This window comes from Apteryx mantelli, chromosome 9 (genome assembly GCF_036417845.1).
Source record: "Apteryx mantelli isolate bAptMan1 chromosome 9, bAptMan1.hap1, whole genome shotgun sequence".
Classification (NCBI taxonomy): domain Eukaryota; kingdom Metazoa; phylum Chordata; class Aves; order Apterygiformes; family Apterygidae; genus Apteryx; species Apteryx mantelli.
In genome coordinates this window covers 1,013,209-1,028,196 of record NC_089986.1, presented here as the reverse complement: position 1 = coordinate 1,028,196, position 14,988 = coordinate 1,013,209, and the positions used below count along the sequence as shown (strand labels likewise).

Genomic DNA, 14,988 nt, shown 5'->3' with positions numbered 1-14,988 from the left:
CGCCCAGCGCCCCGCCCCCGTCTCCAAACCACGCCCCTCCGCCCGAACGCCACACCTCCGGCACCAAGCCACGCCCCTCCGCCCAGCGCCACGCCCCCCGCCCCAAGCCACGCCCCCGCGGCAAACCACGCCCCCCGCCGCACCCTGCGGATAAGCGATAGAAGAAAACCCCAAAAACCAACGAACCCCGCGGAAGACGGACACTGGAGGCAAAGATGAGCAAAAGAAAGAGAAAATGGGGTGGGGGAAGGGAGCGGAGAACATCGCCCGCAAAAAGCTCTTCCCGAAATTGCCACTCGCTGCGGTCCGGCCTCCGGGCTTTCAGGCAATTTGGGGCAATTATTCTTCAGCTGCTTTTATCGATTCAAATGTTATTTTTTTCCAGACTCCCCCCAGAACTGCTGATGCTCTGATGAGAGAAGAGTTCTTGCCTTGTTTCTAAGCCAGGGGAAATGACTGCCCTTTTGCTCAGTTTTTCACTGTTTCTTCATCTTTGGAGAAAAAAAAAGAAAAAAGTGCGTTGCAAACTTCTACTTTTTGCACACTGAACCGCAGCTAGAGAGAAACACAGGTTGACGTCTACAAGCGGACAAGCACCGCCTGCGGCTCTCGCTGCCCGCCCGCTCCCGTCTCAGAGCGTCTCCCAAACATCTCCAAAATTCCCCAAAACGTTCGCAGCGTGTCATCCCTGAGGGCCACCTAATGGTCCGGCTCACAGCTAAACACAGCTTATCTCTAAAAATCCCTCAGGTTTCTTCAACACAGGGAAGGAAATTTCCAAGCTGGTATCAGAACCTGGTAATTTCTAGGAAGAGCAAAAAGGTGGAAAAGCGGGGGAAGGCTGCCGGGGAGAGGGCCGAGGGAGAGCCGGTGCAGCGCCCTGGCCCGCGGAGGCGGCCGGCAGCGGGACGGTCCCGCCGGGGCGGCGCTCCCCCTCCCACCTCTCTTTTCCGGGGGTTTTACTCTTTCTGGCCCGCGCTGCGCTCTCACATCGTGCCCAAGGCTTACAGCATTCCTCCTCCTGTGTTTTTAATGCTTACCTTTTCCGGCATTTCCCACAGAAGACGCCCGTGCCTTTGGTAACTGTTTTTCAGCTCCCTACGCAGTATTTTACTGTTTTAATAAAATCGGCGGCAGAACCCTTTAACTCGCTCTTTCGGTGTCAAGGCAACTCGAGCCCGTAACCCGCGGACGCTTGCACTGATTCCGGGAGACGTTGTGCTTAGCAGTTTGTTTGAAAATATTGCACTGTATGAAACAACTGTTCCTTGTTTAAGACTGAGTACATTTCAATGGATATTCGTATATACCTTCAAAAACTCGCTTTCAACTATTCTTTTTTCCCTTAAGCTTCCAATCTCAATTTCCGCTTCCATCCACAGGGAACGACTTAGAAAACCGTCACCGTGGGGCTAGTACGGTACACAGGCGGCGTCACCTCTGCCGCGCGCGCCTGGGCGATTTTGCTCCGGTTCGGACCCGGTTCATCGTTACTGGTTTGGATGCCGCTGCTGCGCCGGAGCCGTGGCAACGTGCCGGGCTGGATGCCGTCCGGTTCGGCCTCTCCCGGCTCCCACCGTCCGATTCAGCCTCTCCCAGTTCCCACCAGTCAGTTCGGCCTCTCCCGGCTCCCCAAACTGGGATTCCTGGGCCGTGCGTTTTTTTAAACCGCGAGCGACGCTGGTGTTGGTCACCAGTGCGGGTGAGCAGCAGACGCACCCGCGAGACTACGGGGGCGTCGGAGAAAGCGATGAAAAATGCTTATTTCAGCCCCAGGAGTGGAACCTGCTCGTGTTAAACAGCTCTGTCGATGCAGACACCTTGTCTCTACTTTGCTTTTCCACCAAGGTTGTCGGTCAGCTAGAACTTCCTCTTTCTGCCTTCTCCCTCTCACGCTTGCCTTTTCCCCCAAATCTTTTAATTTGTGTTTATAATTCTGAGCACTGTTTCTTATCCATAATCACTTGTTCCAGAATGTCTTTATTTTTACTCTTAAACAGAAAAAAAAAAATAGTACCAAGTGGCATCTCCACTGCAGCCGAATGCTACTTTTATTAATTTATACACACGGAGCATCTGTTGACTTCTGAAATTTCAAGCGATTGCCCAGAATTACACCCTTCAGGGGCTACAGACGCAGCCGCTCGGATGCCTTCAACACTGGTTGCACGTGGCTCAATGGCCTGGGAATGCACATTACAACGGATCATCTGTTGCTTTTCCTGTTCCTGTCCTATCGCAGAGAGACGCGGGAGCCCGTTTCCCTGCTCGATGCTTCCACCAGCTCCCTGGGCTTTCTCACAGCAAAACTTTGTTCCGGTCACAAATTTTTCTGCACAAACTCTTCATTGCCCACATTTCTCTGAAATAGCTCCAATAGAGCAGTGTCTGCACAAATGACTTTTTTCCATGCACACACTTAGCTTTAAAAGATAACCGATGCCTCAAACGTGGCTCCTTATAGGGCCCCAGCAGCGACACAAAGCGTGTGCTGTTGAACACCCAAATGCACCGCGAGGCTACGGCAGCTGCTGCCCCCTTGCCCCAGCTTTACAGGGCCTGGTTGCATTGATACATTTACTAGCTTAGTTTTGCATTGATATATTTATTAATTTAGCCTGACTCTCCGGTCACGTCCGTTTTGACCCGTGATCCCACGCTGAACCGAGAAGCTGTTTCTGGTTCGCTGCGTCTGCTCTGCAGAACCGCTCTCCGGCCCCTCTCCGGCCGGGGATTTCCAGCCGCTAGACCTCCCTTCTGAGGCAGACGTGCACTGAAAACTAAGGTCAAAACACATTCCTCCTTACACAGAACACACATCTTGTTTGCTTTATCATCGATTCTGCGCCTAATTCATGTGGGATGTAGTTTCTTGCTATATTCTATATTGAGCGTGCCCTGTTTTATATAAGTTTATGCAGGTTACGACGCATTAAACTCTGGAACACCGACGTCAGGCCCAAGCTCTCCGGTAACAAGATGTCCAGGCAGGGCACGGTGACGAGGAAAGAAACCATTAGGCCAAGCAAAGCTCAGACAACGGATTTTGGGGTCTCCCAGATCATCCGCCGGGATCCCGAGCAAAACAACGGGCTAATTGTCTTCCCGGCAGAGATGACAAAATACCTCATGCTACATCGAGCTTCATATGTCGTTCAGACGAAAAGATTTAAATTAGGAGAGAAGGGAGGAAAGAAACTTGTCGAGCACGCAGAGAGTATTTTGAAAGACGCGGTGCGTCCTGTTTCGGGAGCCGCCGCGCGTCATTGCCGCTGGCAAGGCCGCAGAAAAGAGGAACTCGTTAGCGGCGGGTCAACGCGGGCCGCAGGAAAGCGAAGCGAGGGCCTGACCTCCAAACCCTGCCAAACAGCCCCGAAACCCCGCTGCCCTGCGCAGGCGAGGAGGGCGAAAAACCGCGCGAGCCGGCAAAGGGAGAAGCCTGAGCAGCGGGTCGTCCCGTAACACGCAATTGCCTTTAGGGGTGAAAATACATTTACGTTTTCTCTTTGCAGCTACGAATGTCTCTGTTATTCCGCCAGGTTCCTTATCTCTGCAGAAGCAAAAAAATAAAGAAAAAAGCAGTACTGAACCGCAGCCGAGTTTAGATCGGAGGAGCGGCAGGGCCCCAGGGCTGCGGAGCGATGGGTCGGGCACTCGAGGCGCGACGCGGGTGAAACGTAATTCTCCCCGCGCGCGAGGGCAGCGCCGGGCGCTCGCCTGCCCCTGCCCCTGCCCCTGCCCCTGCCCCTGCCCCGGGGCAGCGCAGCAGGAGCAGAAACGGGCAGGAAAGGTTCGTGCAGCGTCTGGCGCCTCCAGCTGCGCCCCGAAAGCAGGACTTTCCCCCTTCAGCGTTTATGCCACCTGCCCCCGAAGGATGAACAGGCTCAAGGGCCGAGAGGACGCTGACACCCGGCGACCGGCCGGGACGGCGGCTCGCTCTCGTCCCGAGAACCCAGGCTGCAACCACCACCACCACCAGCGAGACCCCCTACAAAGCGCAGCGCAAATCAGCGCAGCTCGAAGCACGTCCTGTGGTCTCATTTGGCCGTATCAAATGGCTGCAAAGCGACAACCACCCAACCAGCCCGGTGCTCCAGTTTTCCCTTTCTGTGCTTTTCTGTGCCGGATTTCGTGAGCGGCGCGAGCACCAGCCACTGCAAACGCGGCCCGAGCACATTACGACGACCCCGGAGAAGCCGTCGCTTCCTTACGCTCTCGTCTGCTCAGCTCTCATAAAACTCTCCAAAAGTCTGACGTTAGATTTCAGTGTGGCCTTTAAAGAAAGCAAGCCTTACATCTTGTGATACAGCGTAAATTCTCTACTAAAGAACTTCCGCTTTTACTTGGCGGCAACATGGAGGTGAGCTATCTTGCGCTGCGATATCAAGAGAGATCTTGTTGTTTTAACGATATGATCCATATGTGCATTTTAGCAAAGCTAATGTACCTATTTCGGACTTGGCAACTTGCACTGCATTGTGCTTTTATTTTAAAGCCTTGTGCAAATGTTAAGTGATTTCTTTAATATTTTTATTAAAAGTAATAAAATGTTTAGGCAAATCTCTACTAGTCTACCGGCACATAAAGGAGTAAAGTCCACACTATTAATTTCCCAGTGAATAATTATGATATATGCTATGTCCTTTGAGTTCTCTGCAAGGATGACTTCTTTATTGCTCTTTAATTAGTGCTGGGATTCAGCTGTCGGGAGCAGGGGTCTCCCTCCATTTAGCTTAACCTCTCTCACGAGAAGCGCAGAAGCTCAGTCCAGGTGGACTCTGGCTTCAATCCAGCATAATATTTAATCATAGAAAAGCGGTGGGACATTCCCTGGCAGCAATATATTTCATACCAGGAAGTCGAGGGTTCGGCATCAAGGCATTAATGTCATTCTAATTTACTGTAGACTTTACAGATAATTCCCTGCAACAAAGAGCCGGCCGAGAGGATGGTGGTCCCGAAGCAGCTGCTCGGTGTTTTACCGGGACCCACGTCCCTGCTTTTGCCTGGAATCAACGGGAACCGCGGCCGGATAAGCAGGGTTTGGCCTCCATTAGGGAAACACACAACAGCGCTGTTGCAGCACAAGCAAGGCAACGACGTTTTCAGCCTGGGACTGTATTGCAACTAATTGCAAAAATAAGCTGCTACAAAACGATCGATGCAGCTCTTCAGACATGCGAAAGTCTAAGTTTCAACTCTTCCAGCAGAGAAAGCACCAGGGAAGATTAGCTTACAAAACACAAGTAAGCAAAGCACAAGAAAACACAAAGATCCACCCAAATGCACTCTGGCGGTCTCCTCCAGCGCCGGGTTTGTCACTTGAGCTCACGGAAATGGCCCGTTCCTCGTTCAGAGCCCCAGAACAACTCTGCGCCCTGCAAGGAGCACTTTCTCCTCAAACTACAGCCACGAGAAAGTTGCAAACTGAGTTTGGAAACCCAATTCTAAGAGACTAGCCACTACTTTTAATATTCTTAATAATTACTTTTCTTTTTTTTAACTTAAACTTTGCACAACAAACTTTCTACATTTAGTGCTAATTTCTTTAACGTATTATTTAAAGTTTTCCTAACTTAATTCCAGATACCAAGACGCACCTGACAAAGTGTGTGCAATGCAGCGTAGACCCAAAAAAGTAATTCAGCTCCCTGAACGACTTACCGCGAGCTGCAGAACAACTGCTACGCTGCTCTGCAGCAAACCTGCGCTGCGGGACGAGGCTTACGAAGCGGGATAAAAAGCGCGGCTCTTACCTGGTTTGCCTCATGCGCGGGTCACGTCTGAGCGCTGAGCGCTGCCCCGGCGCGGCCGCCACCTCCGCCGTGCTCTGCTCTGCTCTGCTCCGCCGCGCGCCGGCCTAGCTGCACATGCCTCGTCTTTTTTTTTTTTTTTTTTTTTACTTTTGCAACAGCAGGATGGTGGCCTAGCTAGAGGGGAAGCAGTGAAAGGCTGCCAGAATTACGCTTTCCAAACCCTATAGGTCTAAGAACATGAAATAAGCTATTCTCAGTAGCATACAGTAGTAACCATGGCGACGGGCTGTGGTTTGCATATATATTTTCTTAAAGAACCAAAAATTACTTTCAGCTATTAAAAAAAAAAGGCGATGCTAGGGGAAGTGCTTGCGCACCAAAGCCGCATCTCCGCCTGCAGAGGCTGCAGCTTGCGCTGCCGGGTGAAGCTCTCTTCTGCCAGTCCCCAAAGCGTGTTTTAAAACCTACCAATTAAAAATGTTTCAAATGAGACGGCTTAATCTGGCCATCGACATCTGGGCTACAGGACAGACGCGCACTAACCGACAAGAAAACCATCCCGAGTCCCTAGAAATTGGTAATGGTTGAGCTGGTGCCCCCCACCCTGGCCCCGGCGCCGCGTTTCGCCTTCCTTGGCCTCGGTCTTGCACTTCCTTCCTCCCCGAGCGCCGTCTGCCAGCAGCCGATAAAGGCTGCAAAACCGAAACTGCCGCTATCTGCAGCGCGCGTCTCCCCCGGCTCCAGCCCCAGCGCGCAGGCAGGTGCAGTGGCTTCGCCATGGCACGCTTTGCAGGCGAGATATGTTTAAACCTGTTTTTGTTATTTCTGCTACGGCCACCGTCGTCTTCTGGCTTCCTGCAAAAACGACAGTGTTTCCACCAAAAACACTTGCACAACAAGAACTTTCCAAACCATCACAGACCAGAAATGCCTGTTATTTAATTCATAAAGAGAGAAACTACCAGCCGCAGATCCAAAGCCCTGATCTCCAAGAGTATTTGTAAGGCTTCAGCCAGCCCCGAGGACCAGGATCCCGTCCCAGAGGGGCCGACGTGCGCAGGGAGTGCGGCGCGGGAATTGCCCTCGCGGCGCCGGCAGCGCCGAAGGGACAAGCCAAGGCGGAGCGGCTGGGGGCATGGCTCCGGGGGGAACCCGTGTGGCTCTTTGCTCGTTTTTAAGCTGTTTTCCACGCGCATGCAAGAGGTCTACACGCTTGGAGGATATCATGGAAAAGACCTCAGTTTTCAAAACTGCCTGTTTCGCAGGAGTTTTGCTCCTTAAGCGGCCATGCCCCTAGACATGCTGGAAACGCAGCCGCCGGTTCCTGCGCAGGCAGCCGAGAAACCGCTGAGAAGAAACGCTGCAATCAGCAGCAACGCTAGCTGTGAACAGCCTTTCTTGTTGTCTCCTTCCGCTCCTCCGCAAGGGTCTCCCTCTGCTGTTTGCAGACCATCAAGAAGTTGGTCTCAAGGCATGAAGGTTCACCATTTAATCTTAAAGGCCGTTGCATTAGTTGGTGCAATAGTTGCAATAGAATTACCGGGCTATTTCCTATCGCTCCCAACACAGCGGCACACGCACGAGTCACCAACATCTCATTTCCCAGCAGAGTTTTGCACCAACTCTGGCAGCCCAACTGCTCAGCCACCGCACCTAACGCTCGCGATGATTGCAAAGTTCATTGCACCGAGCATTTCAGGAACCGAGACGGTGGGAGCTTTCTTCATCTCGGAGCTTTCTTCACCGCGGTGCCGCAAAACCTGCCCAGTGAGGAAGGGGAGTTTCTCCGGCTCTCGTGCCCCCCTGCCAGCGTTCAGAGGTGCCCACGGGCAGGCAGAGCCCGGCCGGGGATCGTGGCGGGAGGCGGCGTCGAAGAGCTGCGCTCGCTGCGGAAGGGAGAAGCCGCGGTAACGTCGGGGTCTCCTTCCCAGCCCTTCCCGCCTCGCAGCCTGCCTGGAGGCCAGGTGCCGTGGGGAAGGTTTCCTGCCGAAACCGCCCGGCTGAACCGCAAGCGGTTTGACCCGAAAAACAGAGCTCTGCAGCATCTCGCCTCGGGGACCGACTAGCGGGAAGCAACGCGCAGTTTTCGAAGCAGCAACGACTAGACACAGCGCAGTCGCTGCACGGCGCCCGCCTTCGCTCCCGGGTGGAGGGATTTAGCTACAGGTTCCTGCAGGACGAAGCACAAAACCGAAACACTCCGGGGAGCGGGATGTTCCAGGCTTCGTGCTTTGGCACCTCACACAAGCAGCGCGTTTCACACTCATGCCCGGAAATGAGGAGGTGATGCACAAAACAAACCATGTTAAAGCCCAAAATGAAAACAACACCTTTATACAGATGACTGTAGCAATTTTTTTTTTAGCAATTTATAGCGGGCTGTTTCATGGGTTCGCTGTAATTTAATGCCCAGTTCTGGGAAATGTGAAGCACCGTCCCCGTCCTACCGCGCTAAACCGAGCCACCATCAGACGCGGCAGAATAGGATAGAAATACTCCCCACTTGGAACAAGCTCCAATGCCGTTAAAGAGGGATTTAACTAAGTCGTCAAAACCCCGGCATAGGTGCTATTAAATTGCATTAACAATATTCAAACTGAGATACGCAAATAGAGACAAGATACTGCTGCCCTAACTGTTCATGCACACGCTCTTAATCCACACCAACTGCAGCGGGGACTACATTTAATCCTTGAGGGTTAACTGCTCTTTAATGTATTACATTAAAATACGTTAACTATTTAAGAGAATTCATACCGCAGGTACCGTACTAACTTCGCTAGGCAGTGAATGATGATGTACTCGTACATCGCGTGGGAGGAGGTAGCCCACACCCACAAATTTCACATGTGCGCTTAGGTTTTAGGCTGAAAAAGATTACAGAAATTTACACTAGATAGGTCATAATTTATCTTTTAAAAGTATCGGTGCGAAAAATACAGGCCATTAAACCCAGCTGCAGAAAATACAGGCCATTAAACTCATGCTGGATGCCGTGCGCTGCTTTTAGCATCACCCACTTCGCGTGATTCCGCCAACGGTCTGGGTTTAGCTCCGGCACCGGGAAGCCTCAGCCTCTCCCGACTCGGTGCTCGCGGGCCTGGGGTGGAGCGCGGCTCTTCCTCCTTCCCGTGCGTCCAGGGCGCGCGCCGACAGGGATATGCTGTGCATCATTATTTTAATTAATTTATGCAATTAATATATCAGGAAAAAGGTAGTTACCTTCTCCAGTAAAAAGCACCTTTCTTCCTTTGGTAATTCACACTAAGCGACCTTTCCCAAAGGGAGAATTCAAACACACAGCAAGATCCAAAATGGTGCAAAGAGTCCAAATCTCAAGTCTTGATTTCAATTGCTGATAACAAAATATACATAAACTACAGAATGTAAACGCTAAGCTGACATGACTGAATGTTATTTGGGTTAATAACAGGGCTGTGTTAATTTTGGTTTACGTTCCCTTTATCGTCTATTTCAGGGCCTGTTTTTAGGCAAGCACCCTGGTGCTGCAGCATTGCACCGCAAGCACTGAAAAGTTCCAATATAATTTAATTCCTAAGATAAAAGTATTCATTTAGAAGTACTATCATAAGTCATTGGTATCCTAGAATTTAAGACCTGTAAGATCTATAAAATAAAGTTCAGATCTATTTAATGAAGGTTTGATGCAATTATTTGGTGACTGATTTTCAAAGGAAGCTAAACCACGTAGGACTGGCCGACCTCCGGTGGGCGGATGCACACCCAAGGATCCCGCTAGAGATGATCGGGGAGGACTGCAAGGCGTCAGCATGGCACAGCTGCGAGAAAAGCAGTTGTGGTCGCGGGATGCATCGGCTGAAGGAGCTCCTCTTTGGACGTCAAATCGCGCACGCTGCTCTGCACGCCGCCTGGAGTCCCGTCCACGTTCAGACAGAAGGGGCTCGGACCCGAGCAGGTGTGACAGGATGATCACGCTGCAGGCTGGGAGGAACACGCAAGAGCCGAGCGGGGGACCATGCCTCTCGGTCTAGCAGAACGGAGAGCGGAGGGCAACAACGATGCTCTAGCGGTGAGTGGTGGGAAGGGAACTTCAATATTGCAAAAAATCACGAAGCTAAGATTTTTGGAACAGCCTTCCAAAGAAATATCTATTTTTACCACGGAATTTGGTAAACTTATGCAACAGCACGGATGCCATACGTGAAGGCTGTCCACGCTTTTTTTTTTTTTTTTTTAAAAGCAAAACACAGGAACTCTGGTCATTTGTCCAGGGTTTGCAGATGTTCAGCAGCCTGGACACAGTAAAACCTGTGATGAGGCTGCAAGATACCAGAAGTTGCAAACAAGAGGCACAGCACACGTGCAGTCTTCAGGCATACTCCATGTGTGCCAGGCATCCGTGCAGGAGGCCCAACACAGCCTGGAAACCCCAAACAGAAGTAAGGCATCCCTGGGAAAGGAATCATGTTCTAGTCAGAAAAATAAAACCAAAAATTGACAGAGATGTTTCTCATTTATCCTACAGTTCTAGCATTGCTTTGTATAATATATTACTAAACATTACCCATTCTCGTCACTTCAAGTAATTCATTTTAATGTGGTATTAATATACGAGTTTATAAAATATTTAGAACGGGGCCAATACACTCTTCCTGCAGTGTCAGATATAGAACTGTAGAAGTGTTTATGCTCTGCAAATGACTGATACAGTTTGTTAATTACTAATTAAAGATGAACTTGTAGGCACATTTTTACTCAGATTTTTGTTTGCTTTACTGGGTTTCTTTTTCTATTAAAATCAAGCTGAAGTGTCATCAACACCAGACTGTTTAGAGAGATTTATGGTAATAGGTCAGATGACAATGCTTTCTGTTTAGCTTTTTTAAATTTTTGTTATTATTACTTCTAAAGAGTTGGCCAAAGCCTGGAGTCCTTCTCAGGCCTTACTCAGCAGTTATTAAAATACTGAGTTCCTACAGAAGGGCTTTCTTCTCCTTTGAGGCTAAATTACCTTCAGAGGGAATTCTCCAGAAGGAGGACAGACTGAAACCAAGCAAAAATGTCACTATCTGGCTTTTGCATTCATACTGAAACAAAATCTTTGTTGCTTGGCCGCCCATCAGTGCTTTTGACATGTTCCTCAGTTGAAGTCATCGTTCTCTGTTTGTGACTTGTTGCTGTGGAGATAACTGCATTGCAACCACAGGAATATGATGCCAGAGAGCAAAAATACATGCAAAGGCAGAACTTAGAAAAAGTACTTCTTTTCCATGCAAATGTCAGTAGCAATTAATAACCTTGTGGAGAAGAAATCTTGAGAGAGAACCTGCATTTTTTATTTTCTTCGCGTTGCGTGCCTAGGGCTGTGCGTGCAGTCACGAGCACAGGCACGTGGAAGGCAGATGTCTGGCCGGTCGGACACAGCAAAAGCACGGTAACGCTCTGCATGATGCTGCGCCGAGTCCTCCGTCATCCGCTCAAGGATTTTGCTGCGCCCGTTGATATCGTCCAGCCTGAAAACCTGCACACGTCAAGATGTTCAATCCAGAAGTCACTTGATAAAGCTTTGAAGATCAACGTGCAGGAGATGAAAGTCATTTGTAAAGCCTCAGAATGAGCGCAGCACATGGTGATGCAGATTCTGCGAGACTGGAGAAAAGATCAGGTGAACAAATACTCCTACATTTGGGAGTTTCAGATCTTTCAGTCTAATATTGATGTTTCTGTGGTAAGGATTGTTTCGTGAAAGCTGTGGAGATCAATAAACTGGACATTGTCATCATGGGGCTGAACATGTATTATAATTTTGGGAGTTTCTGGTACTGTTTATGGCAACAGACCATTATTGTATTCTAAATTACTGTATCTGGGACGTCATTTCCTAAAGAGCATGTCGGTGTTTGAATGTTGCAGAAATATGACTTGACGATTTACATTTAAATCCTGAGAAGCTGGGGGACTAGCAGGTTTTAGGTCAAAGCCTGAACGATACACTTTATTCGAAAAAAGCAGCTCTCCTGAGAACCTCTTCGTAATGACTGGTTGGTGGTAAACCAACAGCAGATAAGCAGCACACCAACCGTTCTTATCAGAATTGAATCAATAACGTTAGAGCCTGGTTTCCAAATTCCTGGCAGGTCAGGCCAAACATCATCATCCACCTCCGTGTTGCGGGGGCAAAGATTCCAACAAACGCCCAGTTAAAGAGCTGTCGTGGCAGCTGCTGACAAAAACAAGGTATGCAATTGCTGAAAGTTTGTAAACAGCCCTATATTACATAATTGTGAGATTTCATAGTTATGCAGTGTATAGCGGTTGCACATTAGATGAAAAATTTATAACGCAAACAGTTCTTCTGAAACCAAATACTCTCCACAAACTTGAAAGAATCCTAATTTATAATCAGCATCTTTTGCTACATGGCATTTCTGCTGTTTTTGTGAGGATCTCTCTTCTTAATACCTGTCCAGTATTAAAAAAAATGTTTGAGTTGGCTATAGAAATGTAAGGAACATCACCTATGTCCTTTGTAGCATAGGTACGTTATGCACAACGAAACTGGCTGTCACTTGCTGATACGCTTCCGTAAAGCAGGAAAAACAGTATTTCCCAGTTAAAACGTTCCATATTAACCAAAATAAGAGCTGGCAGAGAGCGGCGCACCCAAGAGGTAACAGGAGCTAGAACTAAGTAATCCTCCAGGCAAGCTGTGTGCTGAGGTCAGGGGAACCTGCCCAGCCGCAGCAGCCAACGGCCTTCGCCAACCGCATCCGAAGCTGCCGCGCGCGCCGGCGGCGGCGACCTGCCTCGACGCAGCGAGCGGCCACGGGCACGGGCACGGGGCACCCCGCCGCGCTCCACATCCCGCTTGCTCCCGCGCTCTGCAAAGCAGCACCGGCTGCTCCTGCCCCAAACCTCGTCCGCACAAGTCAAACACGCCCCTTCCAAATTCAGCGTAATCGCTGCACATTACTTGGCCAAAGAGAACTCGAGAGGAAAGCAGACCTTTATACTGCGTATAACCCCGCTACGATATCACCGCGCTCTTGTGATGGAGCTGATAAAACTGGTCGGCATCTTCAAAACCTGTTTTGTTCTTTGATAAACAAACTCCGCATACGCCTTAGTTTTACTTCATTAACGGCCTACATGGCCATTCTGATCAGAAACAAAAAAATACAGCGTAGGCTCGCTCTTAGCAAAATTCCAGTTTACAATTCCACCAGCACACGTATTGCCAAATAACAACATTTCCATCACTAATATCATCCAAAGTTAAAAAAAAATCTGGATTGCTCAGTGAAAAAAATCTATATGATGATAATGTTTCCATGATCCTAACCACACGATACTTGCAATGTTCTTGCTAACATCCTTTGAAAAACAAACTTCATTCCAGTTTTATACACATTAACATTTGTTAACTGCAGTAGAACAATTTGCATTTTCATTTCTTCCTTTATCATTTCACAGCGTTAGCAGAGAAGGGTTATGACATGCCACAAACATTTTTAAACTAACATTTCCGTTACCCTAGAGCCCCCTTCCATTTTACGACGCTCCTGTGTCTGTGTTTTATTGCCACAGTAAAGCCCGAATAGATCTTTTGCCAGAGGGAAAAGAACTTCAGAGTACACCTAGGAAGCACATATAAACAAAGTGCCCAGATTAATGTATTTCTAGTTAAAAGAAAAACAGAGACAGAAGAGATACACTCATGATTAAAAACACTTTGTATTGTAAAGGAAAAAAAAATTTATAATATGATTTTCATACAGCAATCACTAAAACTTAAGCAGGCCACAGTAACATTTTTCCCTTGCAGAAGACGGGAACAGACCTGGGTGTTGCTTGAAGTCCTAATGTTGATTTAACACGTGTTGAGCATTTTCTCCAAATTCAGGTGAGAACAAAAGCCGAGGTTCCCCACCACCACCTGGGAAACATCAGGCACCTCGCAAATTCGTTAGCCAAATGAGACGAAACTCATGCGGGGCTCATTTCATAGGAGGTTCTTGATAGCGATGAGCAGAATTTGGGTTAAACTTAAAAAATAAAAATAAATAAAATAAAAATAAAAATAAAAATAAATTAAAAATAAAAATAAAAAATAAAATAAAAATAAAAATAACGGGGGAGCAGGGGCAGGAGGCGGACAGGGCGCTCGCAGCAGTGCAGCCTCGCTGGTGCCATCTCCTGCTGCCCATGCGCGTCCCGTGCTCCATGGTGGCCCCCGCGGCCCCCCGGCAGCACCGGCGGCCAGAGCCGCTTTCTGCTCCCGACGCCTGCAGGCAGCCAGCGAGGACGGACCCCGCGGGCAGCCCCGCGCGGGCACGCGAGCTTAACGCCGCATAAGGCACAGACAGCTCTGCTGGTTGTCCAAAGCCATCGGTTAATCCCTGGGTCTATAGGCACTGTCAGGAGAGTGAAAAAAAAGACCCTTTTCAAACACAAAAAGAATTGCTGGTCCCCGTGAAGGATAAAGGATAGACACCGATGCTTCATCTGTTTCGATAAGAAGCCAGCTGAACCCATCTGGAAAACATACCCTGACAGCACGCAGCAGCTCCGAGCGCAAGGACAGAGAGGATATATAAGCCCCTACTGTGCAGCAAAGCCAACAATTAAATCTGATTTTTTTCTCTGAGATAGGAATGATGATGACTGACAACAGAAAAAAAAAGGAAGTTAATAAATTAAGTTGAAGCTACATGCTCATATGCTGATCTAGTAAAATATAAAACTGAGAAAAAATTATTTTTGAACTTCCTGAATTCTACTCTTTCTCCAGTGAAAAAGGAGGAAAACAGGCCATTTTCATGAGAACAAAACTGGTTCTATAGCATTATTTTATTTTTCTGTGTTAGAGTTTTGTGTTCTGAATACATCCATAACTTCGACACTTTCTTATTAAAGCTGACATTTTTTTGGCCAGACCACTGATTCTGTTCACTATTTATCCAGATTTTGCTTAGGTCTTTAGCCCTACTTAGAAAAATAACGATTTAAAATGTTTCCAGGATAGGAGCATTCTGTTTTGGTTACAAAGAGTAGGGACGCTTTGATTAATTTGGAAGTGGCTATCTGAATCGGAGGAAACGTGGGAAACACATGGACAACCTCTTTGCTCCCTAGTCCAGAGATAAAGCATCCTCTCCGTTGGTTCTCACGGCAGCGCTGGGAGATAAGGGCCTGTCTTCCTGCTGCGTGTCATGTCCAGCAGCGCCAGGCGCGGGAACGCAGCGCTCCT

General features: G+C 48.8%; 1 protein-coding gene across 6 annotated transcripts in view; it reads right to left on the bottom strand.

Moving 5' to 3' along the window:
- Positions 1-6,424, bottom strand: part of MBNL1 (muscleblind like splicing regulator 1) — a 111,185-nt gene extending 104,761 nt beyond the window's left edge. For 2 of the 6 annotated variants that reach the window (XM_067301538.1, XM_067301542.1), the window contains exon 1: positions 5,757-6,424. The gene's annotated coding sequence lies outside the window, so the exon portion shown is untranslated. Of the gene's footprint in view, positions 1-3,497; positions 3,516-5,756 lie in introns of those variants that run through there. The other 4 variants (XM_067301543.1, XM_067301544.1, XM_067301545.1 and 1 more) reach the window with 3 other exon arrangements.
- Positions 6,425-14,988: the final 8,564 nt, after the last annotated feature.